The following is an 18,060-nucleotide window of genomic DNA, read 5'->3' as shown; positions in this document are numbered from 1 at the left end:
ATCTGTGTAAACATGCATACATCTTCACCGCTATCTGTATAAACATGGAAATATCTGCACCGCTATCTGTATGACCATGGAAATATCTACTCCGCTATCTGCATGAAAATGGAAATATCTACACAGCTATCTGCATATACATGGAAATATCTACAAAGCTATTTCTTTACACATGGAAATAACTACAACGCTATCTCTATTAACATGGAAATATCTACACAGCCGTCTGTATGAACATGGAAATATCTGGACCGCCATCTGTATGAACATATAAATATCTACACCGCCATCTGTATTAAGATGGAGATATCTACACCGCCATCTGTATAAACATGGAAATATCTACACCGCTATCTGTATAAACATGGAAATATCTACACCGCTATCTGTATAAACATGGAAATATCTACACCGCTACCTGTATAAACATGGAAATATCAGCACCGCTATCTGTATGAACATGGAAATATCTACACCGCTATCTGTATGAACATGGAAATATCTACACCGATATCTGTATGAACATGGAAATATCTTCACCGCCATCTGTATGAACATAGATATATCTACACAGCCATCTGGATGAACATGGAAATATCAGCAACGCTGTCTGTATGGACATGGAAATATCTACACCGCTATCTGTTTGAACATGGAAATATCTACACCGCTATCTGCATGAAAATGGAAATATCTACACATCTATCTGCATATACATGGAAATATCTAAAAAGATATCTCTTTACACATGGAAATAACTACACCTCTATCTCTATAAACATGGAAATAACTATACCGCCATCTGTATGAACATGGAAATATCTGCACCGCCATCTGTATTAGCATACAAATATCTACACCGCCATCTGCATTAAGATGGAGATATCTACACGGCTATCTGTATAAACTTGGAAAAATCTACACCGCTATCTGTATAAACTTGGAAATATCTACACCGCTATCTGTATATACATGGAAATATCTACACCGATACCTGTATAAACATGGAAATATCAGCATCGCTATCTGTATGAACATGGAAATATCTACACACCCATCTGGATGAACATGGAAATATCTACACCGCTATCTGTATGAACATGGAAATAGCTACACCTCTATCTGTATGAACATGGAAATAACAACACCGCTATCTGTATGAACAGGGAAAGATCTACACCGCTATTTGTATGAACATGGAAATATTTACGCAACTATCTGTATGAACATGGAAATAACTACACCACTATCTGTATGAACATGGAAATATCTTCACCGCCATCTGTATGAACATGGATATATCTACACAGCCATCTGGATGAACATGGAAATATCTACACCGCTAGCTGTATGAACATGGAAATATCTACACTGCTATCTGTATGAACATGGAAATATCTACACAGCTATCTGTATGAACATGGAAATATCTACACCGCTATCTGTATGAACATGGAAATATCTTCACCGCCATCTGTATGAACATGGATGTATCTTCACAGCCATCTGGATGAACATGGAAATAGCTACACCGCTATCTGTATGAACATGGAAATATCTACACCGCTATCTGTATGAACATGGAAATATCTACACCGCTATCTGTATGAACATGGAAATATCTTCACCGCCATCTGTATGAACATGGATATATCTACACAGCCATCTGGATGGACATGGAAATATCAACACCGCTATCTGTATGAACATGGAAATATCTACACCGCTATCTGTGTAAACATGCATACATCTTCACCGCTATCTGTATAAACATGGAAATATCTACACCGCAATCTCTATGAACATGGAAATATCTACACAGCTATCTGTTTGAAGATGGAAATATCTAAACTGCTATCTGCATGAAAATGGAAATATCTACACAGCTATCTGCATATACATGGAAATATCTACAAAGCTATTTCTCTACACAAGGAAATATCTACACCGCAATCTCTATAAACATGGAAATATCTACATCGCCATCTGTATGAACATGGAAATATCTGCACCGCCATCTGTATGAACATATAAATATCTACACCGCCATCTGTATTAAGATGGAGATATGTACACTGCTATCTGTATAAACATGGAAATATCTACACCGCCATCAGTATGAACTTATAAATATCTACACCACCATCTGTATTAAGAAGGAAATATCTAAACCGCTATCTGTATAAACATGGAAATATCTACACCGCTGCCTGTATAAACATGGAAATATCAGCACCGCTATCTGTATGAACATGGAAATATCTACACCGCTATCTGTATGAACATGGAAATAGCTACACCGCTATCTGTATGAACACGGATATATCTACACAGCCATCTGGATGAACATGGAAATATCTACACCGCTATCTGTGTAAACACGCATACATCTTCACCGCTATCTGTATAAACATGGAAATATCTACACCGCTATCTGTATGAACATGGAAATATCTACACTGCTATCTGTGTGAACATGGAAATATCTACACCGCTATCTGTTTGAACATGGAAATATCTACACCGCTATCTGTATGAACATGGAAATATCTACACCGCTATCTGTTTGAACATGGAAATATCTACACCGCTATCAGCGTGAAAATGGAAATATCTGCACTGCTATCTGCATATACATGGAAATATCTACACAGCTATCTCTTTACACATGGAAATAACTACACCGCTATCTGTATGAACATGGAAATATCTACACAGCCCTCTGGATGAACATGGAAATATCCACACCGATATCTGTGTAAACATGCGTACATCTTCACCGCTATCTGTATAAACATGGAAATATCTACAAAGCTATCTGTATGAACATGGAAATATCTACACCGCTATCTCTTTGAAGATGGAAATATATACACCGCTATCTGCATGAAAATGGAAATATCTACACAGCTATCTGCATACACTTGGAAATATCTTCACAGCTATCTCTTTACACATGGAAATAACTACACCGCTATCTGTATGAACATGGAAATATCTACACAGCCATCTGTATGAACATGGAAATATCTGCACCGCCATCTGTATGAACTGATAAATATCTACACCGCCATCTGTATTAAGATGGAGATATCTACACCGCTATGTGAATAAACATGGAAATATCTACACCGCTATCTGTATAAACATGGAAATATCTACACCGCTATCTGTATAAACATGGAAATATCTACACCGCTACCTGTATAAACATGGAAATAACAGCACCGCTATCTGTATGAACATGGAAATATCTACACCGCTATCTGTATGAACATGGAAATATCTACACCGCTATCTGTATGAACATGGAAATATCTACAAAGCTATCTGAATGAACATGGAAATATCTACACCGCTATCTGTTTGAACATGGAAATATCTACATCGCTATCTGTATGAACATGGAAATATCTACACCGCCATCTGTATGAACATGGAAATATCTGCACCGCCATCTCTATGAACATATAAATATCTACACCGCCATCTGTATTAAGATGGAGATATCTACACCGCTATCTGTATAAACATGGAAATATCTACACCGCTATCTGTATAAACATGGAAACATCTACACCGCTATCTGTATAAACATGGAAATATCTATACCGCTACCTGTACAAACATGGAAATAGCACCGCTATCTGTATGAACATGGAAATATCTACAACGCTATCTGTATGAACATGGAAATATCTACACCGCTATCTGTTTGAACATGGAAATATCTACACCGCTATCTGCGTGAAAATGAAAATATCTACACTGCTATCTGCATATACATGGAAATATCTACACAGCTATCTATTTACACATGGAAATAACTACACCGCTCTCTGTATGAACATGGAAATATCTACACCGCCATCTGTATGAACATGGAAATATCTGCACCGCCATCTGCATGAACATATAAATATCTACACCGCCATCTGTATTAAGATGGAGATATCTACACCGCTATCTGTATAAACATGGAACTATCTACACCTCTATCTGTATAAACATGGAAACATCTACACCGCTATCTGTATAAACATGGAAATATCTACACCGCTATCTGTATAAGCATGGAAATATCTACACGGCTACCTGTATAAACATGGAAATATCAGCACCGCTATCTATATGAACATATAAATATCTACACTGCCATCTGTATTAAGATGGAGATATCTACACCGCTATCTGTATAAACTTGGAAATATCTACACCGCTATCGGTATAAACATGGAAATATCTACACCGCTATCCGTATAAACATGGAAATATCAGCACCGCTATCTGTATGAACATGGAAATATCTACACAGCCATCTGGACGAACATGGAAATACCTACAACGCTATCTGTATGAACATGGAAATAGCTACACCGCTATCTGTATGAACATGGAAATACCTACACCACTATCTGTATGAACATGTAAATATCTACACCGCTATCTGTATGAACATGGAAATATCTTCACCGCCATCTGTATGAACATGGATATATCTACACAGCCATCTGGATGAACATGGAAATATCTACACCGCTATCTGTATGAACATGGAAATAGCAACTCCGCTATCTGTATGAACATGGAAATATCTACACCGCTATCAGTATGAACATGGAAATATCTACACCGCTATCTGTATGAACATGGATATATCTAAACAGCCATCTGGATGAACATGGAAATATCTACAGCGCTATCTGTATGAACATGGAAATATCTACACCGCTATCTGTGTAAACATGCATACATCTTCACCGCTATCTGAATAAACATGGAAATATCTACATCGCTATCTGTATGAACATGGAAATATCTACACCGCTATCTGTTTGAACATGGAAATATCAACACCGCTATCTGCAGGAAAATGGAAATATCTACACAGCTATCTGCATATACATGGAAATATCTACAAAGATATCTCTTTACACATGGAAATAACTACACCTCTATCTCTATAAACATGGAAATATCTATATCGCCATCTGTATGAACATGGAAATATCAGCACCGCCATCTGAATTAGCATACAAATATCTACACCACCATCTGTATTAAATGGAGATATCTACACGGCTATCTGTATAAACATGGAAATATCTAAACCGCTACCTGTATAAACATGGAAATATCAGCACCGCTATCTGTATGAACATAGAAATATCTACACCGCCATCTGAATGAACATGGAAATATCTGCAGCGCCATCTGCATGAACATATAAATATCTACACCGCCATCTGTATTAAGAAGGAGATATCTACACCGCTATCTGTATAAACATGGAAATATCTACACCGCTATCTCAATGAACATGGAAATATCTACACCGCTATCTGTATAAACATGGAAATATGTACACCGCTACCTGTATAAACATGGAAGTATCAGCACCGCTATCGGTATGAACATGGCAATATCTACACGGCTATCTGTATGAACATGGAAATATCTACACTGCTATCTGCATGAAAATGTAAATATCTACACAGCTATCTGCATATACATGGAAATATCTACAGCTATCTCCTTACACATGGAAATAACTACAACGCTATCTCTATAAACATGGAAATATCTACACCGCCATCTGTATGAACATGGAAATATCTTCACCGCCATCTGTATGAACATGGATATATCTACACAGCCATCTGGATGAACATGGAAATATCTACACGGCTACCTGTATGAACATGGAAATATCTACACCGCTATCTGTATGAACATGGAAATATCTACACCGCTATCTGTATGAACATGGAAGTATCTACACCGCTGTCTGTATCAACGTGGAAATATCTTCACCGCCATCTGTATGAACATGGATATATCCACACACCCATCTGGATGAACATGGAAATATCTACACCGCTATCTGTATGAACATGGAAATATCTACAGCGCTATCTGTGTAAACATGCGTACATCTTCACTGGTATCTGTATGAACATGGAAATATCTACACCGCTATCTGTGTAAACATGCATACATCTTCACGGCTATCTGAATAAACATGGAAATATCTACATCGCTATCTGTATGAACATGGAAATATCTACACCGCTATCTGTTTGAACATGGAAATATCTACACCGCTATCTGCATGAAAATGGAAATATCTACACAGCTATCTGCATATACATGGAAATATCTACAAAGCTATCTCTTTACACATGGAAATAACTACACCTCTATCTCTATAAACATGGAAATATCTATACCGCCATCTGTATGAACATGGAAATATCTGCACCGCCATCTGTATTAACATACAAATATCTACACCGCCATCTGTATTAAGATGGAGATATCTACACGGCTATCTGTATAAACTTGGAAATATCTACACCGCTATCTGTATAAACATGGAAATATCTACACCGCTATCTGTATAAACATGGAAATATCTACACCGCTACCTGTATAAACATGGAAATATCTACACCGCTATCTGTATGAATATGGAAATATCTACAAAGCCATCTGGATGAACATGGAAATATCTACACCGCTATCTGTATGAACATGGAAATAGCTACACCTCTATCTGTATGAACATGGAAATAACTACACCGCTATCTGTATGAACATGGAAAGATCTACACCGCTATCTGTTTAAACATGGAAATATCTACACCGCTACCTGTATAAACATGGAAATATCAGCACCGTTATCTGTATGAACATGGAAATATCTACACAGCCATCTGGATGAAAATGGAAATAGTTACACCGCTATCTGTATGAACATGGAAATAGCTACACCGCTATCTGTATGAACATGGAAATATCTACACCGCTATCTGTATGAACATGGAAATATCTACACCGCTATCTGTATGAACATGGAAATATCTTCACCGCCATCTGTATGAACATGAATATATCTACACAGCCATCTGGATGAACATGGAAATATCTACACCGCTCTATGTATGAACATGGAATTAGCTACACCGCTATCTGTATGAACATGGAAATATCTACACCGCTATCTGTATGAACATGGAAATATCTATACCGCTATCTGTATGAACATGGAAATATCTTCACCGCCATCTGTACGAACATGGATATATCTACACAGCCATCTGGATGAACATGGAAATATCTACACCGCTATCTGTATAAACATGGAAATATCTACACCACAATCTGTGTAAACATGCATACATCTTCACCGCTATCTGTATAAACATGGAAATATCTACACCGCTATCTGTATGACCATGGAAATATCTACTCCGCTATCTGCATGAAAATGGAAATATCTACACAGCTATCTGCATATACATGGAAATATCTACAAAGCTATTTCTTTACACATGGAAATAACTACACCGCTATCTCTATTAACATGGAAATATCTACACAGCCGTCTGTATGAACATGGAAATATCTGCACCGCCATCTGTATGAACATATAAATATCTACACCGCCATCTGTATTAAGATGGAGATATCTACACCGCTATCTGTATAAACATGGAAATATCTACACCGCTATCTGTATAAACATGGAAATATCTACACCGCTATCTGTATAAACTTGGAAATATCTACACCGCTACCTGTATAAACACGGAAATATCAGCACCGCTATCTGTATGAACATGGAAATATCTACACCGATATCTGTATGAACATGGAAATATCTACACCGATATCTGTATGAACATGGAAATATCTTCACCGCCATCTGTATGAACATAGATATATCTACACAGCCATCTGGATGAACATGGAAATATCAGCAACGCTGTCTGTATGGACATGGAAATATCTACACCGCTATCTGTTTGAACATGGAAATATCTACACCGCTATCTGCATGAAAATGGAAATATCTACACATCTATCTGCATATACATGGAAATATCTACAAAGCTATCTCTTTACACATGGAAATAACTACACCTCTATCTCTATAAACATGGAAATAACTATACCGCCATCTGTATGAACATGGAAATATCTGCACCGCCATCTGTATTAGCATACAAATATCTACACCGCCATCTGCATTAAGATGGAGATATCTACACGGATATCTGTATAAACTTGGAAAAATCTACACCGCTATCTGTATAAACATGGAAATATCTACACCGCTATCTGTATATACATGGAAATATCTACACCGCTACCTGTATAAACATGGAAATATCAGCATCGCTATCTGTATGAACATGGAAATATCTACACAGCCATCTGGATGAACATGGAAATATCTACACCGCTATCTGTATGAACATGGAAATAGCTAAACCTCTATCTGTATGAACATGGAAATAACTACACCGCTATCTGTATGAACAGGGAAAGATCTACACCGCTATCTGTATGAACATGGAAATATCTTCACCGCCATCTGTATGAACATGGATATATCTACACAGCCATCTGGATGAAAATGGATATATCTACACCGTTATCTGTATGAACATGGAAATAGCTACACCGCTATCTGTGTAAACATGCATACATCTTCACCGCTATCTGTATAAACATGGAAATGTCTACACCGCTATGTGTATGAACATGGAAATATCTACACCGCTATCTGTTTGAACATGGAAATATCTACACCGCTATCTGCATGAAAATGTAAATATCTACACAGCTATCTGCATATACGTGGAAATATATACAATGCTATTTCTTTACACGTGGAAAGATGTACACCGCTATCTCTATAAACATGGAAATATCTACACCGCCATCGGTATGAACATGGAAATATCTGCACCGCCATCTGTATGAACATATAAATATCTTCACCGCCATCTGTATTAAGATGGAGATATCTACACCGTTATCTGTATAAACATGGAAATATCTACACCGCTATCTGTATAAACATGGAAATATCTACACCGTTATCTGTATAAACATGGAAATATCTACACCGCTACCTGTATAAACATGGAAATATCACCACCGCTATCTGTATGAACACGGAAATATCTACACAGCCATCTGAATGAACATGGAAATATCTACAACGCAATCTGTATTAACATGGAAATAGCTACACCGCTATCTGTATGAACATGGAAATATCTACGCCACTATCTGTATGAACATGGAAATAACTACACCACTATCTGTATGAACATGGAAATATCTTCACCGTCATCTGTATGAACATGGATATATCTACACAGCCATCTGGATGAACATGGAAATATCTACACCGCTAGCTGTATGAACATGGAAATAGCTACACTGCTATCTGTATGAACATGGAAATATCTACACCGCTATCTGTATGAACATGGAAATATCTACACCGCTATCTGTATGAACATGGAAATATCTTCACCGCCATCTGTATGAACATGGATGTATCTTCACAGCCATCTGGATGAACATGGAAATAGCTACACCGCTATCTGTATGAACATGGAAATATCTACACCGCTATCTGTATGAACATGGAAATATCTACACCGCTATCTGTATGAACATGGAAATATCTTCACCGCCATCTGTATGAACATGGATATATCTACACAGCCATCTGGATGGACATGGAAATATCAACACCGCTATCTGTATGAACATGGAAATATCTACACCGCTATCTGTGTTAACATGCATACATCTTCACCGCTATCTGTATAAACATGGAAATATCTACACCGCTATCTGTATGAACATGGAAATATCTACACAGCTATCTGTTTGAAGATGGAAATATCTAAACTGCTATCTGCATGAAAATGGAAATATCTACACAGCTATCTGCATATACATGGAAATATCTACAAAGCTATTTCTCTACACAAGGAAATATCTACACCGCAATCTCTATAAACATGGAAATATCTACATCGCCATCTGTATGAACATGGAAATATCTGCACCGCCATCTGTATGAACATATAAATATCTAGACCGCCATCAGTATTAAGATGGAGATATCTACACCGCTATCTGTATAAACATGGAAATATCTACACCGCTATCTGTATAAACATGGAAATATCTACACCGGTATCTGTATGAACATGGAAATATCTACACCGCTACCGGTATAAACATGGAAATATCAGCACCGCTATCTGTATGAATATGGAAATATCTACACCGCTATCTCTATGAACATGGAAATATCTACACCGATATCTGTATGAGCATGGAAATATCTTCACCGCCATCTGTATGAACATGGATGTATCTTCACAGCCATCTGGACGAACATGGAAATATCAGCACCGCTGTCGGTATGAACATGGAAATATCTACACCGCTATCTGTATGAACATGGAAATATCTACACCGCTATCTGTTTGAACATGGAAATATCTACACCGCTATCTGTATGAACATGGAAATATCTACACCGCTATCTGTTTGAACATGGAAATATCTACACCGCTATCAGCGTGAAAATGGAAATATCTGCACTGCTATCTGCATATACATGGAAATATCTACACAGCTATCTCTTTACACATGGAAATAACTACACCGCTATCTGTATGAACATGGAAATATCTACACAGCCCTCTGGATGAACATGGAAATATCCACACCGATATCTGTGTAAACATGCGTACATCTTCACCGCTATCTGTATAAACATGGAAATATCTACAAAGCTATCTGTATGAACATGGAAATATCTACACCGCTATCTCTTTGAAGATGGAAATATATACACCGCTATCTGCATGAAAATGGAAATATCTACACAGCTATCTGCATACACTTGGAAATATCTTCACAGCTATCTCTTTACACATGGAAATAACTACACCGCTATCTGTATGAACATGGAAATATCTACACAGCCATCTGTATGAACATGGAAATATCTGCACCGCCATCTGTATGAACTGATAAATATCTACACCGCCATCTGTATTAAGATGGAGATATCTACACCGCTATGTGAATAAACATGGAAATATCTACACCGCTATCTGTATAAACATGGAAATATCTACACCGCTATCTGTATAAACATGGAAATATCTACACCGCTACCTGTATAAACATGGAAATAACAGCACCGCTATCTGTATGAACATGGAAATATCTACACCGCTATCTGTATGAACATGGAAATATCTACACCGCTATCTGTATGAACATGGAAATATCTACAAAGCTATCTGAATGAACATGGAAATATCTACACCGCTATCTGTTTGAACATGGAAATATCTACATCGCTATCTGTATGAACATGGAAATATCTACACCGCCATCTGTATGAACATGGAAATATCTGCACCGCCATCTCTATGAACATATAAATATCTACACCGCCATCTGTATTAAGATGGAGATATCTACACCGCTATCTGTATAAACATGGAAATATCTACACCGCTATCTGTATAAACATGGAAACATCTACACCGCTATCTGTATAAACATGGAAATATCTATACCGCTACCTGTACAAACATGGAAATAGCACCGCTATCTGTATGAACATGGAAATATCTACAACGCTATCTGTATGAACATGGAAATATCTACACCGCTATCTGTTTGAACATGGAAATATCTACACCGCTATCTGCGTGAAAATGAAAATATCTACACTGCTATCTGCATATACATGGAAATATCTACACAGCTATCTATTTACACATGGAAATAACTACACCGCTCTCTGTATGAACATGGAAATATCTACACCGCCATCTGTATGAACATGGAAATATCTGCACCGCCATCTGCATGAACATATAAATATCTACACCGCCATCTGTATTAAGATGGAGATATCTACACCGCTATCTGTATAAACATGGAACTATCTACACCTCTATCTGTATAAACATGGAAACATCTACACCGCTATCTGTATAAACATGGAAATATCTACACCGCTATCTGTATAAGCATGGAAATATCTACACGGCTACCTGTATAAACATGGAAATATCAGCACCGCTATCTATATGAACATATAAATATCTACACTGCCATCTGTATTAAGATGGAGATATCTACACCGCTATCTGTATAAACTTGGAAATATCTACACCGCTATCGGTATAAACATGGAAATATCTACACCGCTATCCGTATAAACATGGAAATATCAGCACCGCTATCTGTATGAACATGGAAATATCTACACAGCCATCTGGACGAACATGGAAATACCTACAACGCTATCTGTATGAACATGGAAATAGCTACACCGCTATCTGTATGAACATGGAAATACCTACACCACTATCTGTATGAACATGTAAATATCTACACCGCTATCTGTATGAACATGGAAATATCTTCACCGCCATCTGTATGAACATGGATATATCTACACAGCCATCTGGATGAACATGGAAATATCTACACCGCTATCTGTATGAACATGGAAATAGCAACTCCGCTATCTGTATGAACATGGAAATATCTACACCGCTATCAGTATGAACATGGAAATATCTACACCGCTATCTGTATGAACATGGATATATCTAAACAGCCATCTGGATGAACATGGAAATATCTACAGCGCTATCTGTATGAACATGGAAATATCTACACCGCTATCTGTGTAAACATGCATACATCTTCACCGCTATCTGAATAAACATGGAAATATCTACATCGCTATCTGTATGAACATGGAAATATCTACACCGCTATCTGTTTGAACATGGAAATATCAACACCGCTATCTGCAGGAAAATGGAAATATCTACACAGCTATCTGCATATACATGGAAATATCTACAAAGATATCTCTTTACACATGGAAATAACTACACCTCTATCTCTATAAACATGGAAATATCTATATCGCCATCTGTATGAACATGGAAATATCAGCACCGCCATCTGAATTAGCATACAAATATCTACACCACCATCTGTATTAAATGGAGATATCTACACGGCTATCTGTATAAACATGGAAATATCTAAACCGCTACCTGTATAAACATGGAAATATCAGCACCGCTATCTGTATGAACATAGAAATATCTACACCGCCATCTGAATGAACATGGAAATATCTGCAGCGCCATCTGCATGAACATATAAATATCTACACCGCCATCTGTATTAAGAAGGAGATATCTACACCGCTATCTGTATAAACATGGAAATATCTACACCGCTATCTCAATGAACATGGAAATATCTACACCGCTATCTGTATAAACATGGAAATATGTACACCGCTACCTGTATAAACATGGAAGTATCAGCACCGCTATCGGTATGAACATGGCAATATCTACACGGCTATCTGTATGAACATGGAAATATCTACACTGCTATCTGCATGAAAATGTAAATATCTACACAGCTATCTGCATATACATGGAAATATCTACAGCTATCTCCTTACACATGGAAATAACTACAACGCTATCTCTATAAACATGGAAATATCTACACCGCCATCTGTATGAACATGGAAATATCTTCACCGCCATCTGTATGAACATGGATATATCTACACAGCCATCTGGATGAACATGGAAATATCTACACGGCTACCTGTATGAACATGGAAATATCTACACCGCTATCTGTATGAACATGGAAATATCTACACCGCTATCTGTATGAACATGGAAGTATCTACACCGCTGTCTGTATCAACGTGGAAATATCTTCACCGCCATCTGTATGAACATGGATATATCCACACACCCATCTGGATGAACATGGAAATATCTACACCGCTATCTGTATGAACATGGAAATATCTACAGCGCTATCTGTGTAAACATGCGTACATCTTCACTGGTATCTGTATGAACATGGAAATATCTACACCGCTATCTGTGTAAACATGCATACATCTTCACGGCTATCTGAATAAACATGGAAATATCTACATCGCTATCTGTATGAACATGGAAATATCTACACCGCTATCTGTTTGAACATGGAAATATCTACACCGCTATCTGCATGAAAATGGAAATATCTACACAGCTATCTGCATATACATGGAAATATCTACAAAGCTATCTCTTTACACATGGAAATAACTACACCTCTATCTCTATAAACATGGAAATATCTATACCGCCATCTGTATGAACATGGAAATATCTGCACCGCCATCTGTATTAACATACAAATATCTACACCGCCATCTGTATTAAGATGGAGATATCTACACGGCTATCTGTATAAACTTGGAAATATCTACACCGCTATCTGTATAAACATGGAAATATCTACACCGCTATCTGTATAAACATGGAAATATCTACACCGCTACCTGTATAAACATGGAAATATCTACACCGCTATCTGTATGAATATGGAAATATCTACAAAGCCATCTGGATGAACATGGAAATATCTACACCGCTATCTGTATGAACATGGAAATAGCTACACCTCTATCTGTATGAACATGGAAATAACTACACCGCTATCTGTATGAACATGGAAAGATCTACACCGCTATCTGTTTAAACATGGAAATATCTACACCGCTACCTGTATAAACATGGAAATATCAGCACCGTTATCTGTATGAACATGGAAATATCTACACAGCCATCTGGATGAAAATGGAAATAGTTACACCGCTATCTGTATGAACATGGAAATAGCTACACCGCTATCTGTATGAACATGGAAATATCTACACCGCTATCTGTATGAACATGGAAATATCTACACCGCTATCTGTATGAACATGGAAATATCTTCACCGCCATCTGTATGAACATGAATATATCTACACAGCCATCTGGATGAACATGGAAATATCTACACCGCTCTATGTATGAACATGGAATTAGCTACACCGCTATCTGTATGAACATGGAAATATCTACACCGCTATCTGTATGAACATGGAAATATCTATACCGCTATCTGTATGAACATGGAAATATCTTCACCGCCATCTGTACGAACATGGATATATCTACACAGCCATCTGGATGAACATGGAAATATCTACACCGCTATCTGTATAAACATGGAAATATCTACACCACAATCTGTGTAAACATGCATACATCTTCACCGCTATCTGTATAAACATGGAAATATCTACACCGCTATCTGTATGACCATGGAAATATCTACTCCGCTATCTGCATGAAAATGGAAATATCTACACAGCTATCTGCATATACATGGAAATATCTACAAAGCTATTTCTTTACACATGGAAATAACTACACCGCTATCTCTATTAACATGGAAATATCTACACAGCCGTCTGTATGAACATGGAAATATCTGCACCGCCATCTGTATGAACATATAAATATCTACACCGCCATCTGTATTAAGATGGAGATATCTACACCGCTATCTGTATAAACATGGAAATATCTACACCGCTATCTGTATAAACATGGAAATATCTACACCGCTATCTGTATAAACTTGGAAATATCTACACCGCTACCTGTATAAACACGGAAATATCAGCACCGCTATCTGTATGAACATGGAAATATCTACACCGATATCTGTATGAACATGGAAATATCTACACCGATATCTGTATGAACATGGAAATATCTTCACCGCCATCTGTATGAACATAGATATATCTACACAGCCATCTGGATGAACATGGAAATATCAGCAACGCTGTCTGTATGGACATGGAAATATCTACACCGCTATCTGTTTGAACATGGAAATATCTACACCGCTATCTGCATGAAAATGGAAATATCTACACATCTATCTGCATATACATGGAAATATCTACAAAGCTATCTCTTTACACATGGAAATAACTACACCTCTATCTCTATAAACATGGAAATAACTATACCGCCATCTGTATGAACATGGAAATATCTGCACCGCCATCTGTATTAGCATACAAATATCTACACCGCCATCTGCATTAAGATGGAGATATCTACACGGATATCTGTATAAACTTGGAAAAATCTACACCGCTATCTGTATAAACATGGAAATATCTACACCGCTATCTGTATATACATGGAAATATCTACACCGCTACCTGTATAAACATGGAAATATCAGCATCGCTATCTGTATGAACATGGAAATATCTACACAGCCATCTGGATGAACATGGAAATATCTACACCGCTATCTGTATGAACATGGAAATAGCTAAACCTCTATCTGTATGAACATGGAAATAACTACACCGCTATCTGTATGAACAGGGAAAGATCTACACCGCTATCTGTATGAACATGGAAATATCTTCACCGCCATCTGTATGAACATGGATATATCTACACAGCCATCTGGATGAAAATGGATATATCTACACCGTTATCTGTATGAACATGGAAATAGCTACACCGCTATCTGTGTAAACATGCATACATCTTCACCGCTATCTGTATAAACATGGAAATGTCTACACCGCTATGTGTATGAACATGGAAATATCTACACCGCTATCTGTTTGAACATGGAAATATCTACACCGCTATCTGCATGAAAATGTAAATATCTACACAGCTATCTGCATATACGTGGAAATATATACAATGCTATTTCTTTACACGTGGAAAGATGTACACCGCTATCTCTATAAACATGGAAATATCTACACCGCCATCGGTATGAACATGGAAATATCTGCACCGCCATCTGTATGAACATATAAATATCTTCACCGCCATCTGTATTAAGATGGAGATATCTACACCGTTATCTGTATAAACATGGAAATATCTACACCGCTATCTGTATAAACATGGAAATATCTACACCGTTATCTGTATAAACATGGAAATATCTACACCGCTACCTGTATAAACATGGAAATATCACCACCGCTATCTGTATGAACACGGAAATATCTACACAGCCATCTGAATGAACATGGAAATATCTACAACGCAATCTGTATTAACATGGAAATAGCTACACCGCTATCTGTATGAACATGGAAATATCTACGCCACTATCTGTATGAACATGGAAATAACTACACCACTATCTGTATGAACATGGAAATATCTTCACCGTCATCTGTATGAACATGGATATATCTACACAGCCATCTGGATGAACATGGAAATATCTACACCGCTAGCTGTATGAACATGGAAATAGCTACACTGCTATCTGTATGAACATGGAAATATCTACACCGCTATCTGTATGAACATGGAAATATCTACACCGCTATCTGTATGAACATGGAAATATCTTCACCGCCATCTGTATGAACATGGATGTATCTTCACAGCCATCTGGATGAACATGGAAATAGCTACACCGCTATCTGTATGAACATGGAAGTATCTACACCGCTATCTGTATGAACATGGAAATATCTACACCGCTATCTGTATGAACATGGAAATATCTTCACCGCCATCTGTATGAACATGGATATATCTACACAGCCATCTGGATGGACATGGAAATATCAACACCGCTATCTGTATGAACATGGAAATATCTACACCGCTATCTGTGTTAACATGCATACATCTTCACCGCTATCTGTATAAACATGGAAATATCTACACCGCTATCTGTATGAACATGGAAATATCTACACAGCTATCTGTTTGAAGATGGAAATATCTAAACTGCTATCTGCATGAAAATGGAAATATCTACACAGCTATCTGCATATACATGGAAATATCTACAAAGCTATTTCTCTACACAAGGAAATATCTACACCGCAATCTCTATAAACATGGAAATATCTACATCGCCATCTGTATGAACATGGAAATATCTGCACCGCCATCTGTATGAACATATAAATATCTAGACCGCCATCAGTATTAAGATGGAGATATCTACACCGCTATCTGTATAAACATGGAAATATCTACACCGCTATCTGTATAAACATGGAAATATCTACACCGGTATCTGTATGAACATGGAAATATCTACACCGCTACCGGTATAAACATGGAAATATCAGCACCGCTATCTGTATGAATATGGAAATATCTACACCGCTATCTCTATGAACATGGAAATATCTACACCGATATCTGTATGAGCATGGAAATATCTTCACCGCCATCTGTATGAACATGGATGTATCTTCACAGCCATCTGGACGAACATGGAAATATCAGCACCGCTGTCGGTATGAACATGGAAATATCT

This window comes from Gorilla gorilla, chromosome 22 (assembly GCF_029281585.2).
Source record: "Gorilla gorilla gorilla isolate KB3781 chromosome 22, NHGRI_mGorGor1-v2.1_pri, whole genome shotgun sequence".
Lineage (NCBI taxonomy): Eukaryota > Metazoa > Chordata > Mammalia > Primates > Hominidae > Gorilla > Gorilla gorilla.
This window is presented reverse-complemented; position numbering follows the sequence as displayed.